Genomic DNA, 22,148 nt, shown 5'->3' with positions numbered 1-22,148 from the left:
GTGTACACAAAGTTGTAAAAGGCAGGTTTGCCTCTGATTGTAAAATTGGTTAAGTATGAGACTTGGTCTTGCCAAGACATACTTGTGAATTGATATTCTTAATATATTATCGGGCAAACTCATTGTTCAGGGAGTTGCCCCTCCCTTTATACTATGCAATTGTTGTTCTCTTTTATAATTGCTGTGGATAATGAATGAGTATGGGTTTTCATTAGTATAAAGGATAAACATAATATTACTTGGCTGCGAAACACAAACTAAGTAAGGAAAAGTGAATTAGGCGTAGTCCATGAACATTAGTATTGGTGAAAAGAAAGTGTTCAGTGGTGCCGCACCTCGCTATAAGTGGTTGGATGACTTATTTCCCTTTTCCCTTCATTTCCTCTCTCATCTCAGGTCGTGGGATGACTTATTTCCCTTTTTTGCAAACGTGAGCGTTCGTCCATATTCTGCCCGGTTTGCAGAAGTAGCCCGCCTTTGGAGCGCAGTGGATATCCTCTCTACACTTGCATAGTTTTTCCAACGCGCACCCTGCCTTCAGTACCTCCACGTTTCCGCACCCGATACCAAGAAGCCCATCGGTCTATTCGTTAGAGAAGTGGCTTTCTGGATCGAACCTCTTCTTCACCTTCAAAAACTGCGTCAAATTGACAATACTCTTCTCCGCCAGTCCTTGGAACAAGTGACCCCCAAACTTCCCCCAGTGCAGACTCCCACGGTGCTTTTCTATTAACAGCTATTCTATCTCCTGATAAACGTCCATGTTCCATGTCGGAACATAGGCTTGCCGAGACCGATAGTAACCTATCTCAAACATTACAATGTCCTCGGCATAGCCCAAATAAGCTCCCTCCGATTTCTTGATCTTTCGGATAATGATTCCTGATTCATCCTGTGTGCACAGAGGCTTGGGATCCAGAGCTCTGAATCTCTTCAAGTCCACAATGGCCTCTCGAGCTCGCAACAGCAGAACTCTAATTTCCATATCGTATCTCAAATCGCCCCGTGCTCGGCGATCCCACAAACAAATGGACTCGTTCTTGTTTATGATTTTGGTAGGCGTGCAGCTCGATTGGTTTTTGTCATGCTTCTGATGGTAGTCTTCGCATCCGCCAGCGGTGACCATTCAATGGTTGAATCCCACAATGGGATACCCCGTAAAATATGTCTCGTCGTTCAGAAACGTCCCATTCACACGGTTGATCATGGATATTCCCGACTTGTTACACAGCTTCTCTGCATCCTCCGTGGCTTGAATGGCTTCAGCTGCATTCCCAAACAAACAACCTAAGAATTCTACAAATTTAAAAGATTTAAACAAAAGATGTAACGACTCTTCACTACTCACATTGTGCAGCACTGTTCTCAACATTGAAGACCGTGGAGGGCTGGCCAGCCACCCGGCTGGTCCTGTCGCTAGGCATATCTATGGGAGCTCTAACAATTTTTCCCATGAGAGCCTTCCCATGGGCTATATACCAGTAAATATTTGCAAATTCATATTTCCTGAGGAAGCCCTCGAGATGATCCTCTAATCCAACGTCATCCTCCAAACTCAACCAAACGGAATGCTTGAACATAGGCTGCAGAGCGAAGGTAATCTTGGAGATGGACCCCATAGTTCCAAGGGCGAATCTGGCGGCCTTGAGATCTTCATCCTTCTCCGTCAATTCAATGACCTTCGAATACCCCTCAGACGTCGGCGTAGGGATGACCAAGCGTATGGCCACCACATATTCATTGATGGCGGAACCCTTGCCTACAAGGCCGCTGCCATGGGCACCTGTGCTCACAGACCTGGCTGCCGACACTCCCTCCCATGAGGTGGAGGTGGGCAATGTCAAACCCGCATTAGTGGCCGCGTCTAGCAGATCTCGCATAACAACACCCGCCTCCACTGTGATTGTCTTGGCAGTCCGTTAAGGCGTGGGGTGGCCGCGTAATCTTTGGTGCTAATGATGAGTCCCCGCTCCCCTGCGCAGGCGAGTCTTTCGTGACTGTGGGCGAGGCCACTGACCACTTTAATCTTTTGCTTTCTTTTCACAGCTTCGGCGACGACGGCCACTAGATCTGCCTCCGTGGTGGGAAAGACAGCATTGGCCACTCTGCAAGGGGCCCGATCTTCCCAGAAGCCTTGGTTGTTGAAGATGTCGCAGTGTCCAAATGAGCATACCACTGTGGGAGGTGTAAGATTTTTGAGATACACAGATCTAGATCTACAAAACAATAAACAAGCTTGCAAGAGAAGGAAGGAAGCGAGCAAGAATTGAGAAAAGAATGAAATTGATTCTACAATTTTAGTTTTAGAATAAATACATAAAAGCAACTAAGTTAAGCTTAGTTGTACATGCCATAACTAAAGCTAACTAAAGGTAAGAGTGCTTTATCTTATGTTAATGTGTACATGTGCCACATGCAAGCAATAAGTTAACTGGAGCTAATCTAGGTGCATGTACACCAACACAGCTAGTCTAAGTGCATGTACACCAACACCCCCCCTTAAGCATAACATAGGTGAGTGTGATGCAAAATGAATGAGTCTCGGCAACACGGCCATTTTAGGTACCCATATACAATGCATAAAAAGGAGGAAAGAGGGAAAACCCAGTGGGAAGAAAACCCCCCCTCAAAATATAATGCAAAAGTAGAGAAAAGACAACTGTTAGGCAGTCGTGTCCTTCACCCCGAGACGATCTCGCAGGAATCAAAACTTCTGCTCAGTGAAAGTCTTAGTGAAGATGTCAGCAATCTGCTCGGAACTAGGACAGTGCTGAAGATCGATGATCCCATCATGAATGAGTTCTCTAATGAAGTGCATGTGGATCTCGATGTGTTTGGTACGCTGCCGCTGCACTGGATCTCTGCAAAACTTTAGCGTACTTTGATTATCGCACCAGATGACAGTTGGATGATGGACACTAATCCCAATCTCAGATAGGAAATGTTGTAGCCAAATTGCCTGAATAGTGGCATTGACTGCTCCTCTATACTCAGCCTCTGCTGATGATAAAGCAATGGCAGCTTGCTTCTTACTTGACCAACAAATTGGGCCGGATCCAAAACTAAGTACATAACCGGAAGTAGAATTGTGATCAATGGTGTCACCAGCCCAGTCTGAATCTGTGAACCCGATGAGATTCAAAGAAAAATTGGCTGCATAATGAATCCCATAGGTGATTGTCCCCTGGACATATCGAAGGATGCGCTTTGCAGCATTCCAGTGTAACTCATGTGGCTCCTGCATGTATTTGGAAACTGTTCCGACATCATAGGAGAGATCAAGACGGGAGTGAGTGAGATAAAGAAGACTTCCCACAAGCTGGCGATACAATGTGCAATCAACCAATGGTGTGTCTTTTCCATTCTCAAGCTTTATCTCTGATAAGAAAGGTGTGGCTGCTGGCTTGCAGTCACTCATGTGAAATCGTGCCAAAAGATCTCTGACATATTTTGGTTGAGAAATGGTAATGCCAGAATCACGCTGATGGATCTCTAGTCCAAGGAAGAAATTTAGCAAGCCCATGTCTGTCATAGAAAACCGCTTATGCAATGCAGTTTTAATGTTAGTAATGACAGAAGCTGAACTACCCGTTATCAAAAGATCATCTACGTAGAGTACTATGATCAACAAGGAGTCAATTTTCTTCAGAAAATAAACATTGGAATCAGATTTGCAGCGTACATCTTTGCATACCATGCTCTAGGTGCCTGCTTGAGGCCATAGAGAGACTTCTTTAGTTTGCATACCAGAGATGAATTCTACATTTATCCCGGTGGCTGCTCCATGTAGATTTCCTCCTTGAGATCACCATGAAGAAAGGCATTCTTCACATCCATATGATGCACCTCCCATCCTCTTGCTACTGCAATGGAGAGAGCTAGCCGAATGGAATCCATTTTTGCCACTGGAGCAAAAGTCTCATCATAGTCAACACCATGTACTTTCTGAAAACCTTTTGCTACCAATCGTGCCTTATATCGACTAACTTGGCCATTTGATGCTTTCTTGGTCTGGTAAACCCACTTGCATCTCACAAGTTTGCGATTTGAAGGTAGCGGAACCAAATCCCAAGTCTGGTTCTCAATGAGAGAGTTATATTCCTCATCCATGGCGGCTTCCCATTCAGGATGCCCATTTGCTTCTGCATAAGTTTGTGGATCATATCCATGCATCATATAAGCATGCATGGGCATGGATGGCTCCATAGCTAAGAGTGCTTGCGGATCTTCCTCAAACAGAGGGATAGAGGCAGGATCATCAAGGATATCACTCATGCTGCGCCATTTTTGTGTCAAAGGTGGTCGAGAATCTTCCGAACTACATGCAGAAGTATGATCTCGATGCTCAACAACTGGTGGTCTAACAGGGGTCACAGGAAAAGACTCATCTTCATCAGAATGCTGCTATGAAGTTTCATCTGCATACTCATCAATGAGTGGTGATGAAAATTTGGTAACAAGTTCATCTACTGGTGCATGCGAAATATCTTCGTCAGACTTTACACTCCTTTCAATAAAGAGCTCTTCAGTGGGGATATCAAGCAATCTGTACCCTTTGACTTCATCAGAATATCTAACAAACATGCATGCTTTTCTTTGAGGCTCCAAAGCCTTTCTCTTCTCTGGAGGAATGCGGGCCCATGCTCGAGATCCAAAAATGTGGAAATGACTAACTTCAGGTTGCATGCCAGTCCAAGCCTCAAAAGGTGTTTTTCCAGTAATAGATTTATGAGGAGATCTGTTCTGGATGTATGAGGCACAATTAATAGCTTCGGCCCACAATTTCGACGGAAGAGATCTTGCATGCAACATGCAATTAGCCATCTCTTTCAAAGATCGATTTTTCCTTTCAGCCACGCCATTTTGCTGTGGAGTGTAAGGAACTGTATGCTGCAACTGTATGCCTGCTTCATCACAAAGATTCTTGATATCTTTGTTGACATATTCTGTCCCATTATCTGTGTGGAGTATTTTGATGCATTTTCCAGACTGATTTTCTGCATGCGCTTTGAAAATCTTTAGATGTTGAAAAACTTCAGACTTGAGTTTCAAGAAGTAAACCCAAGTGAATCTCGTGTAATCATCTATAAATGACAACACATATCTTGCTTTGCTCATTGAAAGCACCGGAAATGGACCCATGAGATCACTGTGTACAAGTTCCAAAGGTGAAGAGGCTCTCCATGCATGCCCCTTCTCGAATTTTTCTTGTGGATGCTTTCCAAGAGCACATCCATTACAAACACCATCTGAAAATTCAATGGTTGGCAATCCTTTGACCATCCCTTGCTTACTAAGCTGTTGCATATATCTGAAATTCAAGTGCCCAAATCTCTCGTGCCAAATCCTACTTTCTTCATTTGCATGCGTAAGTAGCAAAATAGAATCTGATTGAGGAACAAAATCAGAAAATGTATACAGACGAGATTGATCATTTACCTTGCGAGATGCAATCTTCAAATTGGTTTGCATGTCATAAATGCTCACGGAATCTGGGGTAAATTCCACTTTCCTTCCGCTGCCTGTGTGTGTCATCTGATACACTGAGAGAATATTCACAGAAAGCCTTGGAATATGCAAGACATTTTCAAAACTTCCATCTTCGAATTGCACTCTTCCTTGTCCAGTTGCTGCAACTGCAGAATTATCCCCCATGAGAATGGGAGGACCTGAGTATGCATGTAGAGAAGAAAAGGATTCCTTTGAAGAAGCCATATGATGTGAAGCTCCTGAATCGATGATCCATTCTTGTGGTGCAGAATGAAGAGCAATCAAAGCATGCCCGTTACCTCTTGGATCTGGTGCTTTTTCTCCAGACTTCTTCTTAGCATTCTCAGGAATGTGGTCTCCAAGATTGTGTTGCTGGAGTGTCTGCGCCGTAAGATCTATAGTCTTCTTCATGCATGCAGATTCAGGATGAAAACCACAGTGGAAATAATTGCACATTGATTGCCCTTTCGTTCCTTTCCTTTCCTTTGAGCCAGATGATCCATCAGGGGGTTTGGGATGTCCTCCCTTTCTTGGATCAGGATCCTTCTTCCCTTTTCCTTTCTAATGGTCTTTGGAATTTGCCTTTCCTCTTGCATGCACAGTAAGTGCATGCGCTTTGGAATTTTTAAGTGTGCCCATTTTGATGAGCTTATCTTGCTCATGCACCAAAGACTGAATAAAAGAATCCAGTGAGGGCATCTTCCAAGCTGCACCAGTTGCAGATCTGACTGTGTGGAATGTAGAGACGAATACTGCATACTCTGGACAAAGTTTTGATAAAATAGAAAGAATCAACTGATTTTCTTGCTTGGATTTGTCGATCCCGCATCCTTTCAGCTGAACCAACAAGGCTTTATACCTTGTAAAAAAATCTTGAATGTTCTCAAAGTTTCTCGGATCTAATGAGTTTAACTCATTTTCGAGAATGTGACCTTGCATTTCATCCTGTTTTCCAAACAATGATTCCAAAATTTTCCATACTTCATTTGGAGTTGAACATGATTCAACATGAAATAGCAGTTACGGAGAAATAGATAAACATAGGATGCCGAAGGCCTCATCCATGCTATTGAAATATCTTGTTTTCTCCATTGCCGATGTTGGTTCAACTTCTGTTTCCATGGTTATTCGAAATAAGCCTCTACTTCTGAGATGAAGTTGAATCTTTGGCTTCCATTCGAAATAATTATATGGAGTGAGAATTGCCGATTGTGGAAACTCCAATTTAGACTCCATTCTTTGTTGTTGCTTCAATCTTCTGAACCTGCAAATAAAATTGCTTGTGCACTGATTACAAATCCCTGTGCTTTGATACCATGTAAGATTTTTGAGATACACAGATGTAGATCTGCAAAACAATAAACAAGCTTGCAAGAGAAGGAAGGAAGCGAGCAAGAACTGAGAAAAGAATGAAATTGATTCTACAATATTAGTTTTAGAATAAATATATAAAAGCAACTAAGTTAAGCTTAGTTTTACATGCAATAACTAAAGCTAACTAAAGCTAAGTGTGCTTTATCTTATGTTAATGTGTACATGTGCCACATGCAAGCAATAAGTTAACTGGAGCTAATCTAGGTGCATGTACACCAACACAGCTAGTCTAAGTGCATGTACACTAATAGGAGGGGAAATGCTAAACCCATCCACACCTCGTCTCCCTTAAGAAACCACAATGTGGATGAACACCCACAAGGCGATTCGAGAGACGGGACTTTGTATAGGACACGCCATCACCTCTGTTTACTGGAATGATTCTGATTAATTTACTGGCAGGGCAGGGCATCAATGACAGAGTTAAGACGAAACAAGAGCTTCCACCATGACAGGTCGGGGAGGCGAAGTTGATAAACTTTCATCACACTATTACAACAAACACTTACGGTTAAACACCACAGTGCAGGAATTCTGTACTATGACTACGTGTTATACTGTAATAAATATTGTAATAAATTGTAATAAAGTTATCTTTGTATCCAATAAATAAAGTTCAGATCTAAGATAGATGTAATATCTTAACAAATTAGCAATTTGTTAAGATAATATCTCGCCCATATCCTAAAATAAGAATTTATTAGTTGGACATAATCTTTAATGTCTAATAAAATTTAATAATTTTTTAAAGATTTTAATATATTTTTTAAATAAACATTAATTTTAATACTTTAAAGATTTTAATAACTTTTTTACATAAATATTAATTTTAATACTGATATTTATTTACAATATTAAAATAAGTGTTGTAAGGCAAATTAGTTTCTATTACTCAAATTACAAATTATGTTTTTAGAAAAACTGCAAATTGATATATGAAGTGGAAAAATTAATTGGCTACTAAGGGGCAAGGATTGTAATAACTATTTTTGCTACCTCCATGTAAGTGCCATTTTATATATTTATTTATGAGAAATTATGTAAAAATGTAAAATATGGCTGAGTTCGAAGAGTGGGCAATGATTCAAAGGTCTAAGGAGGGGAGCTTGCTTGTGTTGTGTTTAAACCCGAAGCCCAAGCCACTTCATTTTATTCTTCCCATCTAACTCCTTAACGATTCAATGGTTTACTTGGTAGAAGATGGCACTTGTATGCGAGGTCGGATGGATCTTGGATGCACCAAGTATCTATGTTGAATATCTCTTTAAAACTTTGATGATAGATGTATTCAAATATGGGAGCAAGGGAAGATGCATTTAGGACTAGCGGATGTATTCGATGATCTAGCTATCCTATTAATCAACATGTGCACATTCTAAGTGCACTAGACTTTGATTGGTCTAGTTCTTCATAGTAAATCAAGGTATGAGTGATGTCTCATGAGGGGCCTAAATGGGCAGAGCCAGACATTTGCTTCATTGCACAAGTAATCTAGAATGGGATCTGGGTGATCTAGGTGTTGAAACTTGGCACACATGTTGTGGTATTGGATGCATGCGGAGCCAAAAGTCTATATTGGTGGGTATCTAGGGGATCCATGGGTGTGTCAAGGGTGCATCCTTGTATGCACTCTCGATTTCCTCTGATATATATTTAACAAAGTAAAGTAATGAAGCACTAGGCGCCCCGCAAAAAATAGGCAAGGTGGTGGATGCCACAAACGATGGTGTAGCTATGTGGATGCCTCTTGGGTTCAATAATCTGCCTCAGAGAAGGAGAAGATTCAAATATTCAGAGATCCAATGGTCCGAGAGGTGTAACATTATGGCTTGTACATGCACCCTGAATTACCTCCAAAATTAGATACAAGGTAAATAATGCATAAAGCATGGTGGGGGTCGGCCTCGTGCAACCCTTAACCTAAAGTCTATGTGGGTGCTAAGTAGGTGCCAGCGGAGAAAGACGAGACTATCAAAGGTGACATGGCAGGTCAATGTGGGTCACACTTGTTATGCCACATGGGACTATCTTGTTGAGGTGGCATCATATAATTGGGAGAACTTCAAATGGGCATAACATTCAAATTTAAGATTCAGATTAACATAAAATTTATATCGCTAAAAAGATCTCGATAAGCTAAACTCGATGATGATCTTAGAGATTAATTCCAAAAGCTTTGGAGAATGATGATTTTTATAACCCCGTCTTCGTTACAGACCATGGAGGTAATCTTAATTATAATGTACCACCTCCCACAACCCAAGAAAGTATAATGGGATGGGAGGGAGCGTTACAGATTGGTATCAAAGCATTGGTTCAAATGTTGGACCTAGAGGTCCAGAAATACACCATAAGAAGCTAATGTTCAACACCAGACCTAAATAGGCTTGCACACATGAGTAAAGTTTTTTATTTTAATAAGTTATCAACTATAAATACATACATATATGTTAACCTTTAAACTTGCAGATCATGGCTGCCAATCTTGGTAAAATGTTTATTTCAAACCTAGTGGTGATATGGTTATGCACACACTGATATGAACTTTTTAATTTTGGGAATAAGTGACAAACATGGATTTTAGATGTGTGAACAACATCAGATCAACATGCTTCAAATCGGTATGCTTAATGTTGGCATAATAAGGTCAAAAGTTAATATAATTGTGCTTAATATAATTAGCAACTAGGTGTGTGTAACAAAATATAAGAGGACCCAATTATGGCAAGGAATAAAAGGATGGACAATAGTATGGTACAATACAACATGGACCAAGTCCACAATGAGAAATAAGGGAAAATTTCCTCTAATAGAACATAAACCTTCAAAATCTTGAAAGATGAGTTGAAGAGTTGCAAAGGAGATAATGAAAGGCCCATCAGAAAACAAGCATAAAAAGCAAGGTTGAACACAATTCTACTATAGAACCTGTCATGCATGCAAGGGTTTTTCCAACATGCATCAACTTATGGAGATATAGAAGAATGTCATGTTGATGAGACCAGGAAGAAACCTCATAAGATTGGAGAGAAAAGAAATTCATCTCCATGTTGGAACTATGGACATGCACATCTAAGGAGAGAGTACCCTAACAAACAATAAAGGAATAAAAGATCATAAAAACTCCATAACCTGAACTATTAACCAATAATGTAGAAATAGATGAGGGAACATCCCCTCAAACTCTCTTAGATACTGAAAATTTCCTTCTTAAATTATTTATAGGGATATTATAATTTTGAGGTTGTTATATGCCTTGGGAAAGGTTGTTATAAGAATTATAGAGGATGCAATTTTTTCTCTAGAATACATTGAGTTCGGGGTTAAGAAGCTCATAATTTGGAAAGATAATGACATTGAAGGATAATATGAAAAATTTAAAATAGGAGGGCCTATTGTTATTATCTATCATGCACACAAGCTATTCAATTTGGTAGTAAAGCAAGGCTTTCTAAGCATTGGATGCAGAGCCCCATTGTTCCTATCTTTAAAAGTGGGGATAAAATCATTCCCCCAAGTTATAATACCATTATGATTAGCCACATTTTAACCCAACTATATCAAATTATTTTAGAAAATAAACTTTGCCTATTGCTAGAAATACATGATAAAAGAGCTAAAGGCCACATTGGAAATGGGAGATATCATTTAATTATGGATCACCTTGCTACTCTTTAGATCATTAAAAAAGAGTATCATAATAATAAAATTCATCTCTTTTGTTGTTTCATTAACTTTAGAAAAAAATTGACACCTTTCTTAGGACAACCCTATAGAAGTAGTTGGAAGAGATAATGATTCCTCTCAAGCTAAGGGTTTTTCTGAAAAGGTTGTATGCGATGTTATTTCAAATTTCAGCAATATTGAGGGTATATTAGAAGAAATTAACCGCAATGTCAAAGTAAAGCAAGGATTTCCATTGATAAGCTGGAAGAGTGTTTGGAAGCTATAGGTTTTGTTGGCCTCGGGCTCACTAGTATAGTCACAATTCTTCTCCTTTATGCTAACAATATTGTTCTTCCAACGAGGATTCATTACAACCTTGGAAAAAAATTAAGAATCCTCTAATATTTTTGTTCCAAGATGGGTATGATTGGTAACACTGACAAAAAAATCATGATGATTAAATCTAGAAAGATCTCAGATATAATACTTTCATATATGGCAACAACAACTTGGAGGAGGTTCATTCATAAAAACATCTTGGAATCAATATCAATATCAATCACAAACTCAAATGAACTTATAGCATTGAGAAAAGGATAAATGGAGGATGAAAAGCTTATTATAGGTGTGAGAACAATTATAAGACAACAAATCTTTGAATATGAGATAATAATAATAATAAATAAATAAAAAATATCATCTTTGAGACTCTCATTACCTTTGTTATTTTATATGGATATGTGTTTCAGGGCTGCAACATATCCAAAGTTTTTTGGAGGAAGATAAAATATATCCAAAATCAATTTATAACCTAAAATCTCGAGATCAAAGGGAGTATACCTTATCTTGTCATTCTCATTGAAGCTAGCCTTTCCCTCATTGAAAACATCACTATGACTAGGTATCATATGTAAAATAAGTTAAACGACATGAGAGACAAGAGTTTTCCTAAAATTGTTTCTAACTATAGTTGAAACTATAACAACCCCAACTTAAGTTTCCATGTAATAAATGGGCTTATAAAGGAAAAAATAAGGCCAAGGTCAAGGTACACATATTCCAGGCTGAATGGAGGGAAAAAACATTATAGTGGGCATCTCTTGTGGTTCATTATTGACTATATAAATTGGAATTGGCATTGGAAAGAGGCAAAAGGAACTAAAAGGCAATTAATTCAATAAATAAAGGAAAATAGGAGAAGAGGAAGACAAAGAGACAAGAATATCAATGTAAGGGAAATTGAAGGAAAATAAAGGAAAAGAGAGAACATTCTATGACTCTCTATGTCACTCTTAGTCATTATTACAATCTTACACACTTATATTGTTGAACATTCTAACACTCACTTGGACTTGGAGAGAAAGAGCACCTAGATACAAGCAATAAAACAAAGGAAAGTAAGGGAGCACAAGGAGAAGGTTGGGAGAGTAGCAACAACAGGAGGATTTCGTAGGTAATAAGTTTCATATGTGATTTACTTATTGGGGTTTGAATGCATGGCGTACGCATTTGGTTTACATGATTATTTTTCTGTCATTGGCATGGGATTGTTGAATTGACAATGTGTTTAGATTTCCTTGCCATTTCCTAGATATCCAAGGTGTTTTGGGATTTATTTTGGTTGAGATTTGGGTTGCTGGAATATTTTGGAACTGGGTTGAAGTGGTCAGGAAAATCCCAAGGGTTGGGGTTGGAGATCGTTTTCCCTAAGAAGCCCTTGAAAGGTGGGCAGAGACAGGAAAATTCCTCTGGGTATGGTGAAAAAATTCTAAGGCATCCAAGCTTGTGCTAGTTTAGTGATCTATTGACCAGTTTAGGTGAGATCACGATGGCTTGAGGGTAGGTGGTTTAACCTATGGAGTCTCTATTTGATTACATTGGTTTATCCCATGAGATACCCCATTCATGCTTGGATTATGGTACAAAGGTGATTGGATGAAAGAAATATTTGGTTTAGCCTAATCTATGGTTGGGTGGTTCATAGAAGTCCCTGACTTGGTTGGTATTTGCATATTTTATTATGTGTTGATTCTTATTGAGATTAATGAGCACAAGTTTAGATTTTATTTATGATTTAATGATTGGTTTTTCATGGTTCTATTCTGGTTAAATGGTGGTTACATGTATGCTATATTTCTCATTATATGATGTGTTCTTGTTATTGATCCATTCCATGGTTCGATAGGTTTATGGTTATCTTATATAAATGTATAATTTAATATGTGTTGTTGCAGCTATTAAAAGAGGGCAAAAAACCTTCTTGATGAACATCTAATGAAAATAAGAATTTATGAGTTAAAGGTACCTTTTCCACAAAGTGTTGTGTAAATCATTATTATGTATTTGATGAGTTTGACTAGGAATTGAGTCAACAGTGAATGAATACTTCTATAGATGATTGAGTGGATTTTGGAAAGTTCTATGTAGTTGGCCTATAGCTAGCCCTAAAAATATGGAACTAAGTTCCTGGCTGCAGTCTCTTAACTAAGAAATTTTGGCTATAACCAGATGGAAGGTTCCTTATGCATTCAGATGGAGCCTTCTAGCCACATGCACTAGCCTGCATGCGTGTGGCTGGGCTGTGAAGTCAGGAAAAAATAAATTTCTAGCTGAGGGAAAGATTACTAAGGGTGTTGTATGATATCTGGGTGATTAGGTGTCCCTGTGAGGTTGCAGTAACTTTCTGGTTAGTAAATGTCAGACCAAGTAGTAACTCCTCAACCAAAAATTGATTCCTCTTTATTCCTTCAGGTGGGTCTTCATTATATACATGAGGGAGAGATTGTTCACTTCATCTCCCGATGACTGTTCATATTATTTATTTATCTATTTACATTATATTCACCCAATCATGAGGATTAGGTGTCAACATTCCCTCCCTTAATCTGAAGGGATGTTGGTGAGTCCAAGAATCATTCTGAATCGTTCAAGCTTTTCTCTTCCAAGCGCTTTGGTGAAGATGTCTACAATTTGCTCATTAGTGGAACAATGACGGAGATGGATCGTTTTGGCCTCAACATGATGTCAAATCAGATGATATTTAGTATTGATGTGCTTCGTTCGATCATGGAACTTTGGGTTCTTGGCCAAATTTATTACAGAGGTATTGTCAATCATGAGTGGAGTTGGTTGTACTTGTTTTACTTGCAAATCTTTAAGAATTTTCCTGAGCCACACAATTTCTTTTGTTGCTTCAACTACTGCCACGTATTCTTCTTCTGTTGTGGAATCTGTTGGAACTAATTGTTTCCGTGATCTCCAGGAGACGGCTCCTGATCCAAGACTCATAGCATATCCTAAATTAGATACCCCAGTTTCTTTGTCTCCATCGAAGTCTGAATCAAAGTATCCAATCAAGCTGAAGTCGTCCACATGTGTATACTTGATTCCAAAGTCTTGAGTTCCCTTCAAGTACCTTAGAACTCTTTTTGCAGCAAACCAATGTCCCTCACAAGGCTTTTGCATAAGACTGGAGAGGATTACAACAACAAATGAAATGTCTGGTCTGGTAGTAGTTAGGTAGTTGAGACTTCCTACAAGCTATCTATACTTTGTTGCATCCTCAAATTCTTTTCCTTCAATAGATGTGAGCTTTAAGTTTTGTTCCATTGGAGTAGTAAGAGGATTGCATTCTGTCATGCCAAACCTATTCAACAGATCTCCAATGTATTTCTTTTGAGAAAGAAATATGGACTTCGGATGTTGAGTTACTTCAATGCCATGATAGTAATGAACATAGCCCAAATCAGTCATTTCAAAACTTTTCCCCAATTCCTTATTTATGGATGCAATGTAGCTTCATTGTTCCCTGTCATCAAAATATCATCTACATATACCACAAGATATACAACTGTTTTGCCAACTTTCTTGACAAATAAATTTGCATCATCAAGATCATAATGTTTGGAATTGAGTTTCAGAAGATGCTCAGTTAGTTTTTCATACCAGGCTCGCGGTGCTCGTTTGAGGCCATACAAGGATTTCACAAGTTTGCATGCTTTATGTTCATGTCCTTTCACAGCAAATCCTTCAGGCTGAGACATAAAAAAATTCTCTTTTAGATCTCCATTTAAGAAAGCAGTTTTTACATCCATTTGATGGAATTTCCAACCGTTCTAAGCTGCTAGTGCAAAGAGTGTCCGAATGGTAGCCCATTTTGCTGTGGGGGAAAAAGTCTCCTCATAATCGACCCCTTCCTTTTGTGAAAAACCTTTTGCCACAAGCCTAGATTTGTGCTTGTCAAGTGAGCCATCAGCTTTATACTTGTTCTTGTAGACCCACTTGCAACCAATAGGTTTGGTTCCTAATGTAGGATCAACTAGCTTCCAAGTGTTGTTTTCTATGAGGGCATCATACTCCTTTTGCATTGCTTCTTTCCATTCATCATGAGAAGCAACTTCTTTGAAGGAAGTTGGTTCAAAATCTGTAGACAAGTTCAATTCACAATCATAAGAAACATCCATATCAACAGGTGAATTAGAGTCATCCACATCACCTCCATTTTGCCGGTTTGAATTTCTAGTTCCTGTCTTTCCAACCTCATCAGGATGAACACTTTCAAGTGTCTTTGTCATCCACTTTGGGGGACCTTTCTCAGATGGTCCAGGTTGCTCCATTGATTGAGTTGGGACTGAATCAAGATTGAGTCTCCCAATTCTATCAATCACATCACTTAAAGCATCATCTGTTGTTGGAGTTTCATGTGAGGGAGAGTGTTCTTCAGAAGAAGATTCCACATGTTGATCTAGTATAGGAATCCCCCCTTCAAGATGTGGAATCTGATTATCAAATTCTTGAAATGATTTTTCTTTTGCGAATCTATCCAAGTGATCAAGTTGCTGCTCAACAACATTGTCAATTTTGGATAATTCAAGAAAAATTACATCTCTAGATACAACAAACTTTTTGTTTACTTCATCGTAGAGATGGTATGAATTGGAGGTGTTTGAATACCCCAGGAAGATACAATTACGACTTCTAGCACCAAGTTTTTTTCTATGTACCTTTGGTATCAAGGCATAACAGGTGGAGCCAAAGACCCTGAGATGCTTTACCAAAGGAACATGTCCATACCACATTTCATAAGGAGTCTTGTTTCTAATAGCATTAGATGGACATCTATTCTTTATATATGCAGCACATAAAACAACATCAGCCCAAAACATTATCTTTACATTTTTGAAGAAGAGCATGGATCGTACCATATTTAAGATTGTCCTATTCATTCTTTTAGCTACACCATTCTGTTGGGGATTATAAGGCACAATTGTTTGATGTTTGATCCTATGTTGGCAAAGATAGTTTTCAAATTCATTTGATGTGTATTCTTTTCCATTATCAGTGCAAATAGATCCAATATGAGATTGTGCATCATTTTCAATCCATTTATGAAAATTCTTGAATGTTTGAAAAGCATCAAATTTGTTCTTCAATAAATAAACCCAACACATTCTGGTGTAGTCATCAATAAATGTCATCATATATTTATTTCCATTTGCAGAAGGAACGCGCATTGGACCACATAAATTTGAATGAATGAGTTCAAGTTTTCTATGTGCTCTTGAATGTGAATCATGAAAAGACTGTTTGCTATCCTTTCTTAGGATGCAAACATCACATTGCTTAAGTTTCCTAGGAATTGTAGGCAAACTAGCAACACCATTTTTCTTCAACAAGCGGAGACTGTCATAGTTCAAATGTCCAAATATAACATGCCATAATAAACTTGATGGAAGTGTACCTTCTTCATGATGAGAATTGTATGAGAAATGTTGTGCACGAGTAGAGGTTCCTTGTAGCTTGAGAAGCCTTTCTTCTTCTATTCCCCTCATGACAAGTGAGTGGTCAGATGCTTTTCTTACCTCAAGCTTGCCATCAAACATATGAATGGAGTGACCTTGCTAGCGAATGTGGACCAAGGACAACGAGTTTCTCTTGAGATGTGGGAGATATAGAGCATGATGTAGAAGAAAGTCTGGAAGACCAGGCAGTTTAAGCCTGATTGTGCCAAGCCCTGATGGCTTGATTTTTGATTGGTATGCAAAGTATACTGCTCCATCATCATTGTCAGTAAATTCTTCAAAAAAAATATTTTCTATGAATCATGTGGCAGGTTGCTCCTGAATCAAGAAACCAATCATTTTTCCAAGAAGCAAGTGAAGCGTTAAATAAATCTTCATTTACTCCAATATTAAATTGTGCCACAACATAGTGAGTGCATTCAGGTGCTTTACCTTTGTCTGTATCATTAGTTTTACCTTTTTGTTGGTTTCTTTTCTGCTCAATTTTTTCCCATGGTAGCTTGCATGTAGAGGCATCATGTGATCCATTTCTTTTGCAGTGAATGCAATGCAAATCTGCCTTTTCTCCTTGAGAATGTCTGCCCCCCTACCTCTGAAACATATTCCTCTTCCTCTTCAAAAATCTTGCGTAGAATGCTTTTCTTTATGAGCAAGGCACACAGCCTCTTCAAAAGATTCAGGGGCTATCTTCTTTCCAAAAGCTTTCTCTCTTTTAGAAAACTTTTTCATAAGAGAGTCAAAGGTGATATCTTGGAGATTTCCATTTGCTTGCAATGACTCAAGATAACTGGAGTAAGTAGGATAAAGTGCCTTGAGAAAAGCTATAAGAGGAATATCCAATTCAGCCTTAGTGGATTTGATATCATGCCTTATAGACTTTACTTCAGATGCAAGAGCAAGAGGATCATTATTTTGCAGTTTAAGAGTAAAGAGTTTAATCATGATTTGAACAACTTCAAGTGCAGAATGTGAGTCATAGAGTTCTTTCAGCTTTTGTAAGGCTTCAAAGGCAGTTGAATATCACGAAATATGGTGACTTACCTCTTCATTTCCAGATGCTGCAATTAATGCATAAGCTTTGCTATTCTTGTTTTCCCAAATGACGAGCTCTTTGTCTAAGGTAGGTTGTACTGGTTCATTGTCTCTGTCTCCGACACATACTCCTTTCCACAACTCATTGAAAATGAGTGTGTGTTTTATCATCCAGGACCATTCAGGATAGTTCTCCTTGCGAGTGAGAACTATTCCCACCATGGAAATGATTGAATGCATTCTGTAAAAAAAATTACTTCTGCTAGTAGAAAAATACTTCTGCCAATATACAGTAAAATTGTACTTCTGGTGGTAATTTTTTTTTTTTTTAAATTACATTTGAAAAGGGCATTCTCTCCATGTACTGTCTTTGTATTTAATGAAAATATAAAACATAGAGCAGCTAGGCATTCTCAAAATATTTCAAATCTCTTCCTCATATACCAATATGGACACCAATACCATGCAGTCAGTGTACCAAAAAATAGATAATTACACTTAAATTTATATTACCTGATTCCCAAATATTTGAGGGGTAGATGATGCTAGTGCGTGGAAGCCATTCTAGTCCTGATGCCATCACATTAACTGTGCCATAGCTTATGAACCTAATATCAAATCAAATGCACATGGGTTTCGCATATCTGACACCAATCTTGTAATCTTCGACTTTTGCACAATATCAGCATACACTAATAGCTTTTCTAATATGTATTAAAACATATTGCAAAAAAAGACAGGGGGAGTTGATAGTTTGAGAAAAAAAGATGTCTATAAAGTAGCTGGATGCATCAGCGGGCCCGAATTTTCGTGGATCCACTCCTCTGCTTCCGCTGGTGGACATTCAACGTGGTGATGAGCGTGGCACTGACATTGATGCACAGACCAAGGGTGGCGCATGTGGTTGGAAGTTCAAGCACAAATTCATAACCCACAGTGCTATTTATCTATCCGGAACAAACTAAAAACTTAGACAATTCCTACATAACTCTGCTCTTAATCGATGGGTGAAAAGACAATCTTATCAGTGTGAAGAATTTCCACCCAAAAATTCAACATAGCATATCACAAACACCGGCGTTTACACCAGATTAAGGTTCTGGTTCGAAATAGCGTGTGTGGATATCCAAGTAGCAGCGAGGAGGGATGTGCGATGATGATGAAGTCAGCAAAGGGCTTTATTAAAAAAGAAAGGATGTTGAGCATCATTTGAAACTCTAAATGGAGAAGAATTCGAGAGCAGTTGTCTCAGCTTGAGGCGAAGATTGACTCTGAAGATACTAACAATATTTCAAATACAGAAAAAGGTTTTAGATATCAGCAGCATCAACGAGCAACATTCATAATGGTTTTAGATATGGAGATTCAGACAATACGAAAAAGGTTTTAGATATGGAGCAGCATCAATGCATACCAATGTCAAACTAGCGTACAACACACAGCAGCGACAATGGAGGAGACAGAGAGCAATAGGCAGAGGACAGAGAGCAGTAGGCAGATGGGAGTTACAACTATTTTGGGAGCTGGCTCTGATACCATGTCAGACTAGGCAGTAACTCCTCAACCAAAAATTGATTCGTGTTTATTCCTTCAGTAAACTCCACTTCCATAACTATAACTTAGATGTTGGGTCATGTCATAGTAACTCTCAGCACATGCTTACCCTAGAGAGCTTGTAAAAGTGGGTGAATGTGGAGTGGGGTGGTTACAGCGGAATTCCATTCCCTGTAAACCTTTCTCTTGTACCAATATTACAAAGTGGTATCAAAGTGAGGTTTACTGTATTGAACCTCGAGGTAAATGTAGATGGATATGGTTATCATGCATGCAGTTATGGTTACAATTTTGTATTATCATTTTGATTCATGCATGATTTTGATATACTTTTATTATTATTATTTATAGTGCTAATCTAGATAGACTTGTGCTAGCCTCCCCTTAGATACATTGAGGTATGATTTTGGTTGTCTTCTATTTGGTTGGTTTAACATGGTATGTTTGCATGATAATAGAAGGCTAGAGATGAGAGCATAATGTTGGAATAAAGTTCAGATGACTCCCTGTATAGGCCTGATGTGAAATCAATGGAATGGGAGAAGTTAGTTGAGCAGTAAGGAGAGGAATATTCTCTTCATTTAGTAGATACATTGAGGAGTATGAGGGAAAATATTAGAATATGTAAAGTAGACAATAATAGTTTGATTGATTCATAGGAAATACTTGCAAAAACTCAGGAAAACCATGTGGAATTCAATGTAGTTATCCTTTAGAGCCTTTCAAATTGCAAAAGAAGGGACAGTTGGGGATCCGTCATGGAGGTAGGCAGGAAGAAAAGGTACTATATGGTAGTAGGTCTTAGAAAAGTTATGGGAAGGACCATGATGACACAATAAAAGGTGAAAGATCCTTGAGTAGATATGGATTTTATTCTATCTCTTCTTCCAGAAGACATCATCACCAATAATGTCAACATCATAGGAGGAGAGAGTATTTTCCAGAGGATTTCAAGAAAGCCAAGCCTCTTGCTTTTCATGGGGAAATGAAGATATTAGAATATGTAGAAGCAAGGATTCTTGGGAAGTGGAAATTTTTCAAATTGCATGATTACGCAAAGAACATGAAAGCCAAAATAAGTACCTTCAATCTCAAATGAAAAGCAAATATCTGGTGGTAAGATGTTAAGAATGTTAGAGGCATCAAAGAAGATAAGATGACTTGGGATGATTTTGAAAGACTCTTTAGGAAGAATTACCAATCTAAGAGGTGTTATGATGGAAATTCCAAGGAGTTTTATGAGCTCGGGATGGGTTCCATGTCAAATGAAGAGTAAACAACTAGATTTATAGAGTTGTTGAGATAGGTGCCCTATCTCAAGGATGAGAAAGCAAAGATTCAAATGTTCATGAGTGTATTTCCATTAGCATTAAGAGATCAGATTGATTTTGATGAACCTAAGTCATTGGAGGAATCCATCAGAAAGACGAAGCATTATTATGACTAGTCAAAGTGCAAGCTCGAGTTAAAGCGCGATTGGAAGGGTAATGAGAAGAATAAAGGAAAATGGCCCAAGAAGCGAGGAATATCTTAGGATCTAGGTGAGAAGGAAAATGTGACTCCTTACATGAAATTTAATGCAACTGAGAAAGGACATGGGTCTCCACCTAGAGAATAACAGAATAAGGGTAGTGGTAAGGAACTGTTGAAGTGTTGGATTTGTGATCAAGACCATCGCAGGAAGGATTGTCCATTGTACCAAGGTGGCAGACAACTAATCTACAGTACTTAACTGGCACAAACAGTTGGGGATATAGTTCATAACATTCCTCGGATCTATGAAACACTTGAGAATAGGTGGGAAGACCACCACACATCTATTATCGAGATGGAAGATAATTTTTGTGATTGATTTGCTTCTACTTTGATTGATCCTGGATCTAGTTATAACTATGTTGTTCCTAACCTGGTGAATAAATGTTGTTTGAATAAAGAAGTACATGTAGAATCTTGGTTGGTGCAATTGGCTACAAGGACCAAGAGAAGAGTTCATCATTGGGTGATATCTTATGCATTTGAGCTTAAAGGCATGCCCACAAAAACACACCTAAATGTGCTTCCTTTGGGTGAATATAATATGATTTTGGGCATGAAATGGTTGTCTATTCATAGGACCAAGGTGGATTGTTAGGGGGGCCATTGAGCACCTCGATGATGATGGGGAAAAGAGTGTCTTACAGGGAAAGAAGAAACATACATCAATGAGAATGGTTACAATTGTGCAAGTTAACCGCAACCACGGAAAATGGTGTGTATTGTTTGTAGTACCTAATTCCAGTGACAATGGGAAGGAATATGAGGTTGAGGAAGTCCTGACGAAGTATATTATCTTGAGGTAGTTTTAGCATGTGTTTCCTGCAGAGATTCCAAAGTTGACCTACAATAGAAGGATGAAGAAATAAGAGTGAAGGACAAAGATTCAATAAGAAAAAACCTAGCTAAGGAGCAAGGTCAAGTTTTTGGGAATATTCTCTCACACGTGTGAGTTTCTGAGTAGTTGCAAGGGGCGATATTTCTGCAGTAATTGTAGGTCCAAAATTTATTGCAAGAGGGGCTATAATTCTAATATTGGTGCAATTTTGGAGGGGTTTGTCTCTGCTTAACTTGATTTGAATTTAACACTATTGGAAAGTCTCTTTGGAGGGTTGAATTGGTGCTAGGAGGATGACTTGGTATAAGGTTTGGGTCTTTGTTTGTCTCATTTGAAGATTCCATAAGAAGAGAATATTTTTCTAGGTTTTCCCTCTTTGAGGGATTTTTCCCTAACTTGGAGACTAACATTTGTGTCCACTTTATTTATTATTGTTATCTTGATATTTTTTTGATGAAGAAGATTAAATAAAAAAACACAAAAACAATAATAAAGTTCACAAGCAAGTATTTAGTTAAGGAGAATTATAATTAATAATTGTCACATTGATTTTCCAATAGATTATACATGATACTCAATATATATTACATTCATTATGCATCAAATGATAAAGATAAATTGAATATGCATCTCTCATGCTCACAAAGGCATGGAATACAATCATTTTCCTACATATTTATATATTTTTATAAATACATATACTATCAACTAGTAACTATATCTGAAAGCTTGATAGTGAAATCACAAATGTAATGTGTGTATATATCTCTACATAAATATAATGCACACATATATATCATATCTTAAAGTGCATTCGTGTATATGCCCATGTGTTGTGCAGTTGGCATAGTAGGGCCAAA

The 22,148-nt window shown here is 38.3% G+C and overlaps 1 pseudogene; it reads right to left on the bottom strand.

Annotated features, from left to right (window-relative positions):
• Nucleotides 1–409: 409 nt before the first annotated feature.
• LOC149180435 (putative L-gulonolactone oxidase 4) overlaps nucleotides 410–22,148 on the bottom strand; it is a 45,083-nt pseudogene continuing 23,344 nt past the window's right edge.

This window comes from Pinus tabuliformis, chromosome 3_2 (assembly GCF_031772625.1).
Source record: "Pinus tabuliformis cultivar Carrire ecotype Pingquan chromosome 3_2, CPIR1, whole genome shotgun sequence".
Classification (NCBI taxonomy): domain Eukaryota; kingdom Viridiplantae; phylum Streptophyta; class Pinopsida; order Pinales; family Pinaceae; genus Pinus; species Pinus tabuliformis.
The sequence above is the reverse complement of the archived record's forward strand: the minus strand, read 5'-3'. Positions and strand labels throughout refer to the sequence as shown.